This window comes from Labrus mixtus, chromosome 24 (genome assembly GCF_963584025.1).
Source record: "Labrus mixtus chromosome 24, fLabMix1.1, whole genome shotgun sequence".
NCBI classification, from domain to species: domain Eukaryota; kingdom Metazoa; phylum Chordata; class Actinopteri; order Labriformes; family Labridae; genus Labrus; species Labrus mixtus.
Genome location: NC_083635.1, coordinates 9,151,816 through 9,170,858, shown reverse-complemented (window position 1 = coordinate 9,170,858; position 19,043 = coordinate 9,151,816).

Below are 19,043 nucleotides of genomic sequence, written 5' to 3'. Positions count from 1 at the left end.
CGGAAATGTTGCCGAAAATAGGGTTTTCAACAGAAATGTTGACGAAAGTAGGATTTTTGACGAAAATGCGCTTTCGGATGAATGAAATCGCAAATGTTGACAAAAGTAGGTTTTTCAAGGGAAAAGCACTTTCGGATTAATTAAATCGCAAATGTAGACGATAGTAGGATTTTCAAGGAAAAAGCGCTTTCGGATGAACGAAATCGGAAATGTTGACGAAAGCAGGATTTTTGACGAAAATGCGCTTTCGGATGAATGAAATCGGAAATTTTGACGAAAGTAGGATTTTCGACGGAAAAGCACTTTCTGATAAATGAAATCGCAAATGTTGACGAAAGAAGGATTTTTGATGAAAATGCGCTTTCGGATGAATGAAATCGCAAATGTTGATGAAAGTAGGATTTTTGACAAAAATGCGCTTTCGGATGAATGAAATCGCAAATGTTGACGAAAATGGGGTTTTCAACAGAAATGTTGACGAAAGTAGGATATTTGACGAAAATGCGCTTTCGGATGAATGAAATCGGAAATGTTGACGAAAGTAGGATTTTCAAGGAAAAAGCACTTTCGGATGAATGAAATCGCAAATGTTGACGAAAGAAGGATTTTCGACAAAAATGCGTTTTCGGATGAATGAAATCAGAAATGTTGACGAAAATAGGATTTTCAACAGAAATGTTGACGAAAGTAGGATTTTTGACGAAAATGCGCTTTCGGATGAATGAAATCGCAAATGTTGACGAAAGAAGGATTTTCGACAAAAATGCATTTTAGGATGAATGAAATCGCAAATGTTGACGAAAGTAGGATATTTGACGAAAATGCGCTTTCGGATGAATGAAATCGCAAATGTTGACGAAAGTAGGATATTTGACGAAAATGCGCTTTCGGATGAATGAAATCGCAAATTTTGACGAAAGAAGGATTTTCGACAAAAATGTGTTTTCGGATGAATGAAATCGGAAATGTTGACGAAAGTAGGATTTTCGACGGAAAAGCACTTTCTGATAAATGAAATCGCAAATGTTGACGAAAGAAGGATTTTCGACAAAAATGCGTTTTCGGATGAATGAAATCGGAAATGTTGACGAAAATAGGATTTTCGAGGAAAAAGCGCTTTCGGATGAATGAAATCGCAAATGTTGAAGAAAATAGGGTTTTCAACAAAAATGTTGACGAAAGCAGGACTTGAATGAAATCGCAAATGTTGACGAAAGTAGGATTTTCGAGGAAAAAGCGCCTTCGGATGAATGAAATCGGAAATGTTGCCGAAAATAGGGTTTTCAACAGAAATGTTGACGAAAGTAAGATTTTTGACGAAAATGCTCTTTCGGATGAATGAAATCGCAAATGTTGACAAAAGTAGGTTTTTCGAGGAAAAAGCGCTTTCGGATGAATGAAATTGCAAATGTTGACGAAAGTAGGGTTTTCAAGGAAAAAGCACTTTCGGATTAATTAAATCGCAAATGTAGACGACAGTAGGATTTTCAAGGAAAAAGCGCTTTCGGATGAATGAAATCGGAAATGTTGACGAAAATAGGGTTTTCAACAGAAATGTTGACGAAAGCAGGATTTTTGACGAAAATGCGCTTTCGGATGAATGAAATCGGAAATTTTGACGAAAGTAGGATTTTCGACGGAAAAGCACTTTCTGATAAATGAAATCGCAAATGTTGACGAAAGAAGGATTTTTGATGAAAATGCGCTTTCGGATGAATGAAATCGCAAATGTTGATGAAAGTAGGATTTTTGACAAAAATGCGCTTTCGGATGAATGAAATCGCAAATGTTGACGAAAATGGGGTTTTCAACAGAAATGTTGACGAAAGTAGGATATTTGACGAAAATGCGCTTTCGGATGAATGAAATCGGAAATGTTGACGAAAGTAGGATTTTCAAGGAAAAAGCACTTTCGGATGAATGAAATCGCAAATGTTGACGAAAGAAGGATTTTCGACAAAAATGCGTTTTCGGATGAATGAAATCAGAAATGTTGACGAAAGAAGGATTTTCGACAAAAATGCATTTTAGGATGAATGAAATCGCAAATGTTGACGAAAGTAGGATATTTGACGAAAATGCGCTTTCGGATGAATGAAATCGCAAATGTTGACGAAAGTAGGGTTTTCAACAGAAATGTTGACGAAAGTAGGATATTTGACGAAAATGCGCTTTCGGATGAATGAAATCGCAAATGTTGACGAAAGAAGGATTTTCGACAAAAATGTGTTTTCGGATGAATGAAATCGGAAATGTTGACGAAAGTAGGATTTTCGACGGAAAAGCACTTTCTGATAAATGAAATCGCAAATGTTGACGAAAGAAGGATTTTCGACAAAAATGCGTTTTCGGATGAATGAAATCGGAAATGTTGACGAAAATAGGATTTTCAACAGAAATGTTGACGAAAGTAGGATTTTCGACAAAAATGCGTTTTCGGATGAATGAAATCAGAAATGTTGACGAAAATAGGATTTTCAACAGAAATGTTGACGAAAGTAGGATTTTTGACGAAAATGCGCTTTCGGATGAATAAAATCGGAAATGTTGACGAAAGTAGGATTTTCGACGGAAAAGCACTTTCTGATAAATGAAATCGCAAATGTTGACGAAAGAAGGATTTTCGACAAAAATGCGTTTTCGGATGAATGAAATCGGAAATGTTGACGAAAATAGGATTTGAGGAAAAAGCGCTTTCGGATGAATGAAATCGCAAATGTTGAAGAAAATAGGGTTTTCAACAAAAATGTTGACGAAAGCAAGATATGAATGAAATTGCAAATGTTGACGAAAATAGGGTTTTCAACAAAAATGTTGACGAAAGCAGGATTTGAATGAAATCGCAAATGTTGACGAAAATAGGGTTTTCAACAGAAATGTTGACGAAAGTAGGATTTTTGACGAAAATGCGCTTTCGGATGAATGAAATCGCAAATGTTGACAAAAGTAGGTTTTTCGAGGAAAAAGCGCTTTCGGATGAATGAAATCGCAAATGTTGACGAAAGTAGGGTTTTCAAGGAAAAAGCACTTTCGGATTAATTAAATCGCAAATGTAGACGATAGTAGGATTTTCAAGGAAAAAGCGCTTTCGGATGAATGAAATCGGAAATGTTGACGAAAATAGGGTTTTCAACAGAAATGTTGACGAAAGCAGGATTTTTGACGAAAATGCGCTTTCGGATGAATGAAATCGGAAATGTTGACGAAAGTAGGATTTTCGACGGAAAAGCACTTTCTGATAAATGAAATCGCAAATGTTGACGAAACAAGGATTTTTGATGAAAATGCGCTTTCGGATGAATGAAATCGCAAATGTTGATGAAAGTAGGATTTTTGACAAAAATGCCCTTTCGGATGAATGAAATCGCAAATGTTGACGAAAATGGGGTTTTCAACAGAAATGTTGACGAAAGTAGGATATTTGACGAAAATGCGCTTTCGGATGAATGAAATCGGAAATGTTGACGAAAGTAGGATTTTCAAGGAAAAAGAACTTTCGGATGAATGAAATCGCAAATGTTGACGAAAGAAGGATTTTCGACAAAAATGCGTTTTCGGATGAATGAAATCAGAAATGTTGACGAAAATAGGATTTTCAACAGAAATGTTGACGAAAGTAGGATTTTTGACGAAAATGCGCTTTCGGATGAATAAATTCGGAAATGTTGACGAAAGTAGGATTTTCGACGGAAAAGCACTTTCTGATAAATGAAATCGCAAATGTTGACGAAAGTAGGATTTTCGACAAAAATGCGTTTTCGGATGAATGAAATCGGAAATGTTGACGAAAATAGGATTTTCAACAGAAATGTTGACGAAAGTAGGATTTTTGACGAAAATGCGCTTTCGGATGAATGAAATCGCAAATGTTGACGAAAGTAGGATATTTGACGAAAATGCGCTTTCGGATGAATGAAATCGCAAATGTTGACGAAAGTAGGGTTTTCAACAGAAATGTTGACGAAAGTAGGATATTTGACGAAAATGCGCTTTCGGATGAATGAAATCGCAAATGTTGACGAAAGTAGGGTTTTCAACAGAAATGTTGACGAAAGTAGGATATTTGACGAAAATGCGCTTTCGGATGAATGAAATCGCAAATGTTGACGAAAGTAGGGTTTTCAACAGAAATGTTGACGAAAGTAGGATATTTGACGAAAATGCGCTTTCGGATGAATGAAATCGCAAATGTTGACGAAAGTAGGGTTTTCAACAGAAATGTTGACGAAAGTAGGATATTTGACGAAAATGCGCTTTCGGATGAATGAAATCGCAAATGTTGACGAAAGAAGGATTTTCGACAAAAATGTGTTTTCGGATGAATGAAATCGGAAATGTTGACGAAAGTAGGATTTTCGACGGAAAAGCACTTTCTGATAAATGAAATCGCAAATGTTGACGAAAGAAGGATTTTCGACAAAAATGCGTTTTCGGATGAATGAAATCGGAAATGTTGACGAAAATAGGATTTTCGAGGAAAAAGCGCTTTCGGATGAATGAAATCGCAAATGTTGACGAAAATGGGGTTTTCAACAGAAATGTTGACGAAAGTAGGATATTTGACGAAAATGCGCTTTCGGATGAATGAAATCGGAAATGTTGACGAAAGTAGGATTTTCAAGGAAAAAGCACTTTCGGATGAATGAAATCGCAAATGTTGACGAAAGAAGGATTTTCGACAAAAATGCGTTTTCGGATGAATGAAATCAGAAATGTTGACGAAAATAGGATTTTCAACAGAAATGTTGACGAAAGTAGGATTTTTGACGAAAATGCGCTTTCGGATGAATGAAATCGGAAATGTTGACGAAAGAAGGATTTTCGACGGAAAAGCACTTTCTGATAAATGAAATCGCAAATGTTGACGAAAGAAGGATTTTCGACAAAAATGCGTTTTCGGATGAATGAAATCGGAAATGTTGACGAAAATAGGATTTTCAACAGAAATGTTGACGAAAGTAGGATTTTTGACGAAAATGCGCTTTCGGATGAATGAAATCGCAAATGTTGACGAAAGAAGGATTTTCGACAAAAATGCATTTTAGGATGAATGAAATCGCAAATGTTGACGAAAGAAGGATTTTCGACAAAAATGCATTTTAGGATGAATGAAATCGCAAATGTTGACGAAAGTAGGATATTTGACGAAAATGCGCTTTCGGATGAATGAAATCGCAAATGTTGACGAAAGTAGGGTTTTCAACAGAAATGTTGACGAAAGTAGGATATTTGACGAAAATGCGCTTTCGGGTGAATGAAATCGCAAATGTTGACGAAAGTAGGGTTTTCAACAGAAATGTTGACGAAAGTAGGATATTTGACGAAAATGCGCTTTCGGATGAATGAAATCGCAAATGTTGACGAAAGTAGGGTTTTCAACAGAAATGTTGACGAAAGTAGGATATTTGACGAAAATGCGCTTTCGGATGAATGAAATCGCAAATGTTGACGAAAGAAGGATTTTCGACAAAAATGTGTTTTCGGATGAATGAAATCGGAAATGTTGACGAAAGTAGGATTTTCGACGGAAAAGCACTTTCTGATAAATGAAATCGCAAATGTTGACGAAAGAAGGATTTTCGACAAAAATGCGTTTTCGGATGAATGAAATCGGAAATGTTGACGAAAATAGGATTTTCGAGGAAAAAGCGCTTTCGGATGAATGAAATCGCAAATGTTGAAGAAAATAGGGTTTTCAACAAAAATGTTGACGAAAGCAAGATATGAATGAAATTGCAAATGTTGACGAAAATAGGGTTTTCAACAAAAATGTTGACGAAAGCAGGATTTGAATGAAATCGCAAATGTTGACGAAAGTAGGATTTTCGAGGAAAAAGCGCCTTCGGATGAATGAAATCGGAAATGTTGCCGAAAATAGGGTTTTCAACAGAAATGTTGACGAAAGTAGGATTTTTGACGAAAATGCGCTTTCGGATGAATGAAATCGCAAATGTTGACAAAAGTAGGTTTTTCGAGGAAAAAGCGCTTTCGGATGAATGAAATCGGAAATGTTGACGAAAGTAGGGTTTTCAAGGAAAAAGCACTTTCGGATTAATTAAATCGCAAATGTAGACGATAGTAGGATTTTCAAGGAAAAAGCGCTTTCGGATGAATGAAATCGGAAATGTTGACGAAAATAGGGTTTTCAACAGAAATGTTGACGAAAGCAGGATTTTTGACGAAAATGCGCTTTCGGATGAATGAAATCGCAAATGTTGACGAAAGAAGGATTTTCGACAAAAATGCATTTTAGGATGAATGAAATCGCAAATGTTGACGAAAGTAGGATATTTGACGAAAATGCGCTTTCGGATGAATGAAATCGCAAATGTTGACGAAAGTAGGGTTTTCAACAGAAATGTTGACGAAAGTAGGATATTTGACGAAAATGCGCTTTCGGATGAATGAAATCGCAAATGTTGGCGAAAGAAGGATTTTCGACAAAAATGTGTTTTCGGATGAATGAAATCGGAAATGTTGACGAAAGTAGGATTTTCGACGGAAAAGCACTTTCTGATAAATGAAATCGCAAATGTTGACGAAAGAAGGATTTTCGACAAAAATGCGTTTTCGGATGAGTGAAATCGGAAATGTTGACGAAAATAGGATTTTCAACAGAAATGTTGACGAAAGTAGGTTTTTTGACGAAAATGCGCTTTCGGATGAATGAAATCGCAAATGTTGACGAAAGAAGGATTTTCGACAAAAATGCATTTTAGGATGAATGAAATCGCAAATGTTGACGAAAGTAGGATATTTGACGAAAATGCGCTTTCGGATGAATGAAATCGCAAATGTTGACGAAAGTAGGGTTTTCAACAGAAATGTTGACGAAAGTAGGATATTTGACGAAAATGCGCTTTCGGATGAATGAAATCGCAAATGTTGACGAAAGAAGGATTTTCGACAAAAATGTGTTTTCGGATGAATGAAATCGGAAATGTTGACGAAAGTAGGATTTTCGACGGAAAAGCACTTTCTGATAAATGAAATCGCAAATGTTGACGAAAGAAGGATTTTCGACAAAAATGCGTTTTCGGATGAATGAAATCGGAAATGTTGACGAAAATAGGATTTTCGAGGAAAAAGCGCTTTCGGATGAATGAAATCGCAAATGTTGAAGAAAATAGGGTTTTCAACAAAAATGTTGACGAAAGCAAGATATGAATGAAATTGCAAATGTTGACGAAAATAGGGTTTTCAACAAAAATGTTGACGAAAGCAGGATTTGAATGAAATCGCAAATGTTGACGAAAGTAGGATTTTCGAGGAAAAAGCGCCTTCGGATGAATGAAATCGGAAATGTTGCCGAAAATAGGGTTTTCAACAGAAATGTTGACGAAAGTAGGATTTTTGACGAAAATGCGCTTTTGGATGAATGAAATCGCAAATGTTGACAAAAGTAGGTTTTTCGAGGAAAAAGCGCTTTCGGATGAATGAAATCGCAAATGTTGACGAAAGTAGGGTTTTCAAGGAAAAAGCACTTTCGGATTAATTAAATCGCAAATGTAGACGATAGTAGGATTTTCAAGGAAAAAGCGCTTTCGGATGAATGAAATCGGAAATGTTGACGAAAATAGGGTTTTCAACAGAAATGTTGACGAAAGCAGGATATGACTGAAATCGCAAAATGTTGACTAAAATAGTATTTTAGGAAAAAGCGCATTCGGATGAATGAAATCGCAAATGTTGAAGAAAGTACGATTTTCGACGACATTGTTGACAAAAAAAGGATTTTCAACGAAAATGCATTCTCGGATGAATGAAATCGTAAATGTTGAAGAAAGTAGGTTTTTATACAAAAGCAGGATTTTCGACGAAAATACGCATTCGGATGAATGAAATCGCAAATGTTGACGAAAGTAGGTTTTTCTACGAAAGTAGGATTTTCGACGAAAATACGCTTTCGGATGAATGAAATCGCAAATGTTGACGAAAGTGGGATTTTCAATGAAAAAGCGCTTTCGGATTAATTAAGTTGCAAATATTGACGAAAGTAGGATTTTCGACGAAAAGCGCTTTCGGATGAATGAAATCGCAAATGTTAACGAAAGTAGGATTTTCGCAAATCGCAAATCTTGATGAAAATTATTGTTTTGATGAATTTTGCAAATTTTGAAGAAAGCACGACTTTTGATGAAAATATGATTGAATAAACAGTATGAGTAAACGATTTTCATTAAAGAAATTGTAAATTTTTGTGAAAATCAAATTTTGATCAAAAAAAGTTCAATGCAGACCTGTCGCAAATTGATGAAAGAAAGAATTTGGATTTGACAACCTCAAATTGTGATGAAAAAATTATTTTTAATGGATAAAAAAGCAATTTTAGGTGAATATACGACTTTTGATATAAGAAATAGGACATTTTAATTAAATTAAAAGAAATGTTTTTTTAAACAACCGCACCATTTGATGAAATCACCACAAATTTAGATGAAAATATTTTTATTGAAAAATTGCAAATTTTTATGAAAATACCATGACCAGACAGACACAAAAGCAATTTCACACGTACATTTCACAAACTTTTTATTTCAGTGCATTCTTTGGTGAGTTTTGGTGCATGTTATATGTCCCAGAAATGCAGTTAAAGAGGCAGGTGAATATTATAAATTGCATTCAAAGAGGTTCCTCGCTACGAGATTGGTGCTCGGTACTGTAATATTGTTTACAACAAGAAAAATCAACATGCATGTTTTGAAAACATGACTTACAAACTGTTATCTGTTATCAAAGCTGAGAAACCCACTCATTTAGCTAAAACCGAACAAAAAGTATAACAAACAGCTTACAGACCTTCATCACCAGGAACATTCACACCCTAACAGCCAACCATTGAATGCAAAATTGAATCAATCCTAAAATGTTCAAAGCCTAGACAGGCTTTCAATATACACAGACACAGACAGCAGAAACAACAAAGCTTTTTCATTTGACATCCCATCCTTTCGCAGCTCAAAACACAAAGTATGATCCAAATAAGGAAAATAAATTTGATGTAAAATCCTTATTAAAAAAATGTACCCTGTAAGGCCGGCTGATTCAAGCAACCTCTCATGCAAGTAAACCAACAGCAAGCAGACCTCCTGTACAGGCTAAATACAAATCACCTGTATTAGTCAACAAAAGTGTCTAAACTTCCATTGAATGCAAAGGTGAATCAGTTCCAAAACTGTCAAAAGCCAAAAACACAGCAGAAACAATACAGCACACAGCTAACTAGATACAGTCCAGAGCAATACATCCAAATCATATACAAGAACACAGCCAGTGTGACAGGTAGTATGTGTCAGACATGACTAATCATTTAATTTAATTCTGCGTTATTGTAGTTATTATAGTTTTACCTTTTCATTGGAAATTGTTTGATTTTCAGTTGTAAATGTATTCAGATATCTGTTGTTAAGATTATTCAGTAAGTTTAATAAGAAAGGAATATAGATAGTTTATATATATGCTTTTATGAGTGAGTTTATTGTTCTGTGATCTGTTGGTAATGCCTTGAGGCTACAGAAGTGGGAGATCGCGCTCTGCTTCTTCACTGAATACAGGTGAGTGGAGGCCACAGTTGCGTGTGTTTTCTTCATTCCTCTTTAATACTATTCACCCCTATTTCAGGTAAATACTGTACACAAAGCACTGTAAGATTGAGAAGACATGTTAGCAATATGGGATCTACCAGGATCTAGTCCTAATTCTTAGAAAACATCTTGATTTTAAGAATTATTTTAGAATTTTGTCACCAGGAACAACTCTTAATATTTAGGAAGCTTTGTGAACACAGCCCCAGGCCTTCAGCTAAGGAGTTACTTAGAGGGGAAGGACAAACTGACACTTTCTGCCCTTTGCAGAATTCTTGTCATTACCAGGAGAAAGGTGCCACAGAGTTATACAAACAACTCACCTCTGAGGCTCAGGGCACTAAAGAGACTAAATGTTCTGATAAGATGGAATGAGGCAGAAAATCTTGTTTGCTTCTCAGGAAGTTGTTACTGCCTTAAAATATGCATTAGTTCACAGTCTCTTCATGCATACTGTTTTAACTGGCCTGCAGAATGGCAATATAAAACTGACCTACAGCTTTACCTCCTGCAAACGAGCACTTCAGATGAACTGCTAATGGAGAAATTGAACATCGCCTGCAACAACGAAAAAGAGAGACGGGACAAGAAGAAACACATTGCTCCATCAAGGGGAACTAATGTGAGTACAGTTCTGTGGAAAAGAAAAACACCACACAGCTACTCTGCCCCCGGAATGTGTTCTGATATGGTGTTGTTAAAAGATCTGAGGTCTCCCAAATCAGAGAAACCAGTCAAAGCAGCTAATGGTACAGAAATGCCATACATTGGTGGGCTTGAAGTGTCCTTTAAACTTAGTGCTGATCATAATGAGTTAATAATACCCATATTAGCACTAAAGGGAGCGCAACAGCAGTGTCCTATTATAGGCTTTAATGTTATTGACGCCTTGTATTGGATAGTTTGTGTGACAAGACAAAACATGGGGACAAAGAAAAGCTGGTGAAGGCAGTAAAAATAACTTTTCCTCATCTTAGGAAGAACAAAGCAAAGACCTTCATTAAGGCAATGAGTGTAGGAAAACATTTGAACCTAATGTGAGGACAACAAATGAGAGAATCCGTGTGCTTAAACTTGGCTCCATGCAGAATGAGTGTCCAGTACAGGCCCCACCTTTTAGAGAGGATAAGACCATTTTATGAGCCTCATGAGAACCCCCGATGGCCTGAAGAACTAGACTTTCATGATACTATAGTATCAGTAAAGGCAGGCAGGGCTCCAAAGAATATTGTTAATGTTCAAAACCCGACAAGTCATTACATCACACTGCCAGGGAGAACTTTTATTGGAACTGAGCAGTCTATCCTGTAAATTTCTTCAGAAAGACAGATCACCTGCCAACTGCATCCATCAACCATGTCCGGGCTCAGACTTCCAGTGAAAAGACGCTCACGAGCAATGGGATCCTCCTGTTGATTTGACACACCTTGATGACAACCAGAAGACAAATGGTAACCCAAATGTTAAGAGAGGAGTCAGGGTCATTCTCCAGAAATGATGATGACATAGACGGTGTTGAAAATCAGTCTCAAAAACGTGTTTTTCTGTTCCATAATCCTAAAACAAAGAAATGAAAGACTACTTACGAGACTTGATAGGACAAGGTTGGTGAGAAAAGTCCACTTCATTCCATCTCCTTTGATAGAATAAAGGATGGTTCTTTGCCCTTATGTATTGACTACAGGGAGCTCAACAGGAAGACTCACTCAGACTGCCACCCAATACCTAGAGAACAGGACATTATGGACAATCCGGGAGGAAACACTCTTTTCAATGCTCAACCAGGGTAAGGCATACCACCAGCATGGCCAAAGACAGTAGACACCTAACTGCTTTTGTGACGCCCTGGGGTCTTTCCGAGTGGTTCAGAATCCTGTTTTGACTTATGAATGCACTGGCAGCATCTCAGCGCTGCATGGAGTGCTTGGTGGGTTAAAGGATTGAAATATGTGTGCCATATCTTGATGATGTCCTTGTATTTATCAGAACATTTGAAGATCATGTCCGGAAAGGTGCTGCAGCATTTGAGGGAGCATGGGATGAACTAAAACAAAGAAAATGTGAACGGTTTAAAGCACAAGTGAGATACCTGGGGAGGATTGTGTCTGCAGCTGGGAGCAGGATGGATCCGGCTGATACTTCTGCAGTAAGAGCTCTGACAGACAAACGGCCAGGCGCTGTGGGTGAGTTAAGAGCCATGTAAGGACTTTCAAGTTATTACTGGCAGTATATAAAAGATTGTTCACCTATTGCCAGCCCCTTGTATGACCTGCTTAAAGCCCCTGTAAAGACTGAGACCCCGCAAAACAAGAAAAGAAAGTGGCAAACAAAACGGCAGAAGAACTCCATCCAGTACATCAATTGAGTGGAAAGATGTTAACCAGTCAACATTGATAGACTGTCTTGTTCAACCTCCTGTTCTTGCCTTCCCAGAGTTTTCACAAGCATTAGTTCTCCACACTGATGTATCTTACCAGGGACTGGATGCTGTATTGTACCAAAGGCAAAATGGAAAGCTTCATTCGGGCAGTTAGAGTTCTTAGCTCTTCAATGGGCAATCAAAGAGACATTTGGTGATTACCTTTACTATGCACCATTATCCACTGTATACAGTGACAATAACCCACTTACCCATTTTCTGTATACTGCCAAGCTGAATGCGACTGGGTGTCGTTGGGTAGCAGAACTGGTAGATTTCCATGTTGGTATCAAATACAGCCTTGGTAAGGAAAATATTGATGCAGACAGTTTGTCCCAAATGCCTTTGGATATAGAAACAGTTATGGGACACTGTTGAGTCCTCAGGAAGCGCTCAGGGCTGCCCTCCTCCTCTCCCTAATCCTTTGTTTTTCTGCAGTCTCTTTCTTTCGTTCAGAGGAAATGTCATGATGTTATTGGAGCAGCTACACAAGCAGTGGAAAATCAGGATGAATCTAACGTGTCTCACCTGTCTCCTCAGACAGTGGGACAGACTAGAGATCTAGAGTGTTGTACAGAAAAACTGCAAGCAGAAAACAACTGGTGCTCCATGAAAAACAGAAAAGTGCAGCGCTAATAGAACTTCATGATGATGAGATGGGTCATCAGGGTGTGGACAGAAGTACATTGCTAATAAGAAATGCAACGAGAAATAGAGGATTATGTCACAAAGAGATGTTTGTGTCTGAAACAAAAGAAGCCGAGTCATGAGACGAAAGCACATATTGTCAGCACTCAACCCTTTGACCTGGTCTCCATCTCGAATTTGGTAGCTTTCCAAAGACGTTCAGATTTCCTACATTTACTCTTACAACTTTGGACAAAATCATCAATCCAGGGTCATGATTTGCAAGATGAGGTAAGACTAGTTTTAAAAGGAGCCAGACTATGCTTATTAAATGATTGGTCTCTGATGTGTGGTAAACTAGGCTTAACCACTAAATGTGCTGTTAAGTTACCTATCTACAGAGTGACATGTACTGTAGAAGAAGCATTCAGTAACATGAGCTAGCTGAAAGCATGCTCTCCGTCATTATTAATGAACCAAATACATACATCACATCAATACATGACATGGTGTCAGAAGTAAACAATGGAGCAACTAAAACCACAGAACGGCTTGTGCCTCGAAAGAAATCTGGCAGAAAACTGGAGTTCTTGGATCCAGAAATTCGAGCTATACCTCGAGGCGAGTGGGATCTCCGATAAAACGGAAAAGGTGAAGTGTGCTACTTTTCTACATGTGGCTGGAGACAAAGCCACCATGGATTTAGACAATGATGTGGATGATTTTGACGTACTGAAAGAAAGGTCCAGGCAGTAGGATCCAAGGCAAGAGTGAGTCAATTGATGCATGTGAGACTGACCTGAAAAATAAGGCCAAGGACTGTGAGTTTGACCACCTCACAGACTCACTTATAAGAGACCGCATCGTGTGTGGAGTCGCTAATGATCAGGTTAGAGCCAGACTGCTGAGAGAACCTGACTTATCATTAAGTAAAGCTGTTGATATCTGCAGGGCTACACAAAGCCACCTGAAAAGCATTGCATTACGAAACTGAAGTGGCGGTGACCAAGCTAAGTAAAATGACGTTTACAAAAAAGCCCAAAGACAGCAGTATGAATGATAAAAGCCAATGCAGAAAATGTGGATATAAACATGATAAGAAGAAACCAAGAGAAGGCTTCCGGAAAATGGAGAGAAGCGTGAATGAAGTTCAACGAGAAGAAAGTGAAATGTTTATTGGAGCACTTGAGACAAAAAGGAGTGCAAAGAAAGAAACAACACGTTTTAAAAAAGGAAATAAAACAGAAAAACAGAAAAAATGGACTGAAGTACTCAAAGTAAATAGCCCAAAACTCAAATTCAGGTTAGATACTGGTGTAGATTGCAATGTCTTACCCCTAACCATTTTTAAACAAGTGGCTGGGAAGGATGCAACGTTGTTGGAGTCCAGCTTCAACTTGGTGACATATTCCTGCCACAGGGTGGTGCCATTAGGTATGGCAAAGTTGATGTGTCAGTACAAAACTGCAGTGCATGAGTTGGAATTTCAGATAATTAAAGCCAACTTACCAGCTATCTTAGGAGGAGATTCTTGTGCAGAAATGGGGCTGATGAAAATAATCTCTAAAGTGGAAAAACAAGTTGAAGCAGACATCCTGAACGACTATAAAGATGTGTTCACAGGTTTGGGATGTGTACCTGGACATCATCACATTCAGATTGATCCAACAGTAACTCCAGTTATTCACCCTCCAAGTGAAGTGTCGTTCGCACTAAAAGACAAAATCAAAACTGAACTGGAAAGGATGGAGGAACTTGGTGTAGTTGATAAGCAGACAGAACCCACTGATTGGATAAATAGTATGGTCACTGTCCAAAAGCCTAACAAGAAAATAAGAATTTGCATCGATCCCCATGACCTAATCAAGGCCATAAAAAGAGAACATTACCCCCTGAGGACAGTAGAGGAGGTTGTGGCAGAGATGCCAAATGCTAGAGTCTTCTCAGTGTTGGACACAAACCATGGGTTTTGGCAAATACAACTTGATAAAGACAGTTCAAAGTTGTGCACCTTTAACACGCCTTTTTGTAGGTACCGTTTCAAGCGGCTTCCCTTTGGTGTGTCATCTGCTCCGGAGGTTTTCCAGAAATGCATTGCTCAGAGACTGGAGGACCTGGAAGGAGTTGTGAATGTTATGGACGACATTCTGGTATGGACAGAATGAAGAAGTACTGGAAGAGGAACTACAAGTTAACCTCCTAACAGAACACCTGCTGATTTCAGAAGAAAAACTACAGCAGTTCAAGACAGCAACAGTTCAGGAAGCAGAACAATGAGAAGTAGAGGACGGTGAGGATGATTATTATCCTGTGCCACTTCAGCAGTACGAAACATGCTCACTTAAGACAGTGGATCCTGTGTCCACTACCACACAGCCAGGGCTTGAATGTATTCAGTCTGGGGAAAACATACCTGAGTTGGAGGAAGCACAATACCCTACAAATCAACAAGACAACTACATTGATGATCCACCTGTGGAGGATGCTGTCCCCTCACCTTTTCCAAGTGTTTCCAGCAATGATGAGGTAATGTGGCTGAGATGACAACACAGACGACCTAAGGTTTTCACATATGATAGACTTGGTATACCTACCTGTTACAATCTGAAAACACTGCAACAACATACAAACTATAGGGTGCCATGGATATACTGTGCAGCCATACCACTTCCAGCACTTTTGGTACTAGAGTAGAAGTGCAAAGTAGAAACACTGCTCACCAAAGAAGATAGTTGTAACTGTACCTGTGGTCCTGAAATTGAGCCTGTTACTGATATTGTGAAATATGTACATTTGTTATTAATATTTGCATACTAATGTAACTCCATATAGACAAGTGGAGGCAACAGTCGCATATTTTCCACATTCCTCTTAACTACTATTATCCCCTATTTAAAACAGCAGGTAGTAATGAGGAAGCAAATCAGCAATCAAGCATAAAGAGAGGTTCAAAGCAGAAAGAGAAAAAGGTAGCAAAAGATGGGAAAAAAATAATACAAAGTAGGTAGGAGGGATGTAAAGATTACCTCCATTTATAATTGATTGTTATTTTCAAAAAATCTTTTTTACTAAAATTAAAATTGAAGTAAGTTAATAAATACAAATTGTTAAATATATATTTCTTTCTATTTCAGTTGTGTTATGAAAATAGAAAATGTCCTGTTTTATATAAGACTTCTTTATAAATGGTGACACTGACCATAACAGAAGCTAAAAGCAGCCAAGAGTTTAAAAAATAAAAAAACACTATAGCGAGGTATTGTTACATCAATTACAGCATGAATTGCATCTAGACTTTTTAGGAGAATTTCAAAGTGGAATTTCAAGTAAACATACACATATCAAGTCTTAAAGAAAACAACAAAAGAAGTATCAAGGTATCAAGAACACGACTTCAAAACTGTTATTTAATAGCGTAGTATTCAGAATAAAAGCACCCAGGGCCTGCCAAGTTTAGCAAACCAAGCAAGAGGAGATTTTACAGCAGCTAGCAGGCTTTGTGCCCAGGCTACAAACAACCACACAAACATTCAAAAGGTGGTGAACAAGCTGTTCAAAAGCTCACAAGCAACTCATGCAATGTAAAAACAAAAGCAAAAATTATCAATATAGACCACCATATCAAAAGCATGAATAGTAAACTTTAATTCAGAAGCTTTGTTTATAAAGAGTTGCATTTAAACCAACAAGCCAAGAAAAAGTTGCATACCAACAGCAAGCAGACCTCCACACAAACAGCAAACAGGTTTCTAAACAATCATTGAATGCAAAGTTCAATAAGTTTCTAAAACTTGAAAAGCCTCGGCGGACTTTCTTACTCATAGTGTCTACCCAAGCAGCAGAAAAAAACACAGCAGACAGAAATAAAGAACAATACACATCACATAGCAAAACCTCCAAATCATCAACAGAACACAGCCAGCAGTTACATACACAAACAAACACAGCAGCAATCAGGTTTAGCAAAGAAAATGGGACAGAGAAGATAGAGACAGAAAAACAAATAATAGAAAATTGACTCACATTTGGAAGTTTTTTTCATGGCAAAATGGTGTCTGTTCCTGTTAAGACCAGTTTAAGAATGTTAGTCATCAAGAAGAAAGCTAGTACTGAGACAGAAAGTGCAACACTTGAATGATTTGACTCACATTTTAAAGTGATTTCCTTCCATTGCAACAAAGTTTTCATATCATGTCCTGTAGCCGCTTCAATCGTGCCTTTGAAAACAGTTTTCAGAAAGTTAGCCATCAGGAAGCAAACAAGCTAGCAAGTAGACAGACAGATAGGCTACCTAGAGAGACATAAAATGTAAAAAGGAAAAAGTATCTGACTTACTTCTCGAAAGTTTTCTCTTTTCTATAACGGTGTCGACGTGTCCGTGTCTTAAAACTCAGCTTTTCCTTCCATACTCAACTCTTAGCTGCTACTAGCAACAGCAGGAAGATAGCTGAAGTATCTAGCATATTTTGTTGATTTGCTCACTTATTGTTGTTTGTAGTGATGAAGAAGTTTGACAAGCTTCATAATTCGGTTCATTGTCGTCCTTAGCTTGAAAATATCACTTTATTTTACTGTATTTCCCTTAATTGCCTTGAGACTCAATGTGTGACTGTTCTCAACTGCTTCCCTGCAGACAACTGACTTGTGGAGAGGAACAACACAGCTGTAATCAATGATGGTTAACGAGTGGTCTTTTTTGTATGGGTGTCTGAGTATGCCAGTAGAGGGCTAGCATGAGCCTCACCAAGGCTATGTTCACAGTCTTCTTAGCTTAGGGGCTTTATCATTATTATTTCAAGACATTAGGATTGTTGAAAAGAATCTTTTATGTAAGTAACCTAGGTCTGCCTCAACCAAGACATGAACACTCAACCTCTTGGTTAGGAGTCACCTCTCCTAACCATTACACCACCATGCTGTCTTTCTGTGATTGCTCTTTTAGAGGTTTGTCCTTTCCATTTCAGCATTAGGACAGTTTAAAATCTTTTCCATACCATTCAGATCAAGTCTGAATGAGTGGAATGAAATTTGATCATTAAACCTCTTGGATGGGATTTACCTGTGTTAACCACTACGCCACCATGACATCTGTCTTTGCTTGCTTTTTTATGGGCTTTGTCCTTTTTATTTCAGGACAGAAGGGTAGATCAAAATTATCTCCAACAGGAGAATCCCATATCAAGTCTGGAATCAGTGAACCTCTTGGTTGGGAGTCACTGCTCTTAACCACTGCACCACCACTACATCTGACTCTGCTGGCATTTTTAGGGGCTTTGTCCTTTTCATTTTAGGACAGAAGGGTAGCTCAAAATCCTCGCCAACAGGAGAATTCCAAATCAAGTCTGGATGTGGACAACCGGGTCTTGATCATTCAAACACTTGGATGGGAGTCACCTATCTTAACCACTACTCCACCATGAATTCTGTTTTTGTGTATTTTTTTTAGGGCCTTTATACTTTTTATTCCAGGACAGTAGGATACATCAAAATACTCTCCGATGGGAGAATCCCAGACAATTCTGGATGGGTACAACCAGGACTTGATCTTTCAAACCTTTGGATGTGAATCGCTTCACTTAACCACGAATTCTGTTTTTGCTTACTTTTTTAGGGGTTTTATACTTTTTATTTCAGGACAGTAGGACAGAACAAAATCTTCACCTTTGGGAGAAACCCAGAACTTGGTTGGCCACAACCAGGTTTTGATCTCTTAAGCTCGAGGATGGGAGTCACCTGTCTTAGCCTCTATGCCACCATCACATCTGCCTGTCTGTTTGCTTTTTTAGGGGGTTTGTCCTTTCCATTAGAGTACATTAGGCCAGTTTAAAATCAATTCCAATGGGAGACATGAAGATTTGAACCATCAATCTTCTGGCTGTGAAGCAGCAGTCTTATCCACTACGCCACTGATGCTAAATGCCTATTTAGGGGGTTTTATTGCCAAATACATTTGCCCATACTGGAAATTGACTTGGTGTTTTGTGCAAAAGAGTTAACAAAAAAAAAATTCCTCACGGTCTGCTTGCTTTTATAGGGAGTTTGTCCTTTCCATTCCAGGACTTGAGGATAGTTTAAAATATCTTGATGGGTGGAATGGGATTCAATCAGTGAACCTCTTGGTTGGGAGTCACTGCTCTTAACCACTGTACCACCACTACATCTGACTCTGCTGGCATTTTTAGGGGCTTTGTCCTTTTCATTTTAGGACAGAAAGGTTGCTCAAAATCCTCGCCAACAGGAGAATTCCAAATCAAGTCTGGATGGGGACAACTGGGTCTTGATCATTCAAACACTTGGATGGGAGTCACCTAGCTTAACCACTACTCCACCATGAATTCTGTTTTTGCTCATTTTTTTAGGGGCTTTATACTTTTTATTCCAGGACAGTAGGATACATCAAAATACTCTCCAAT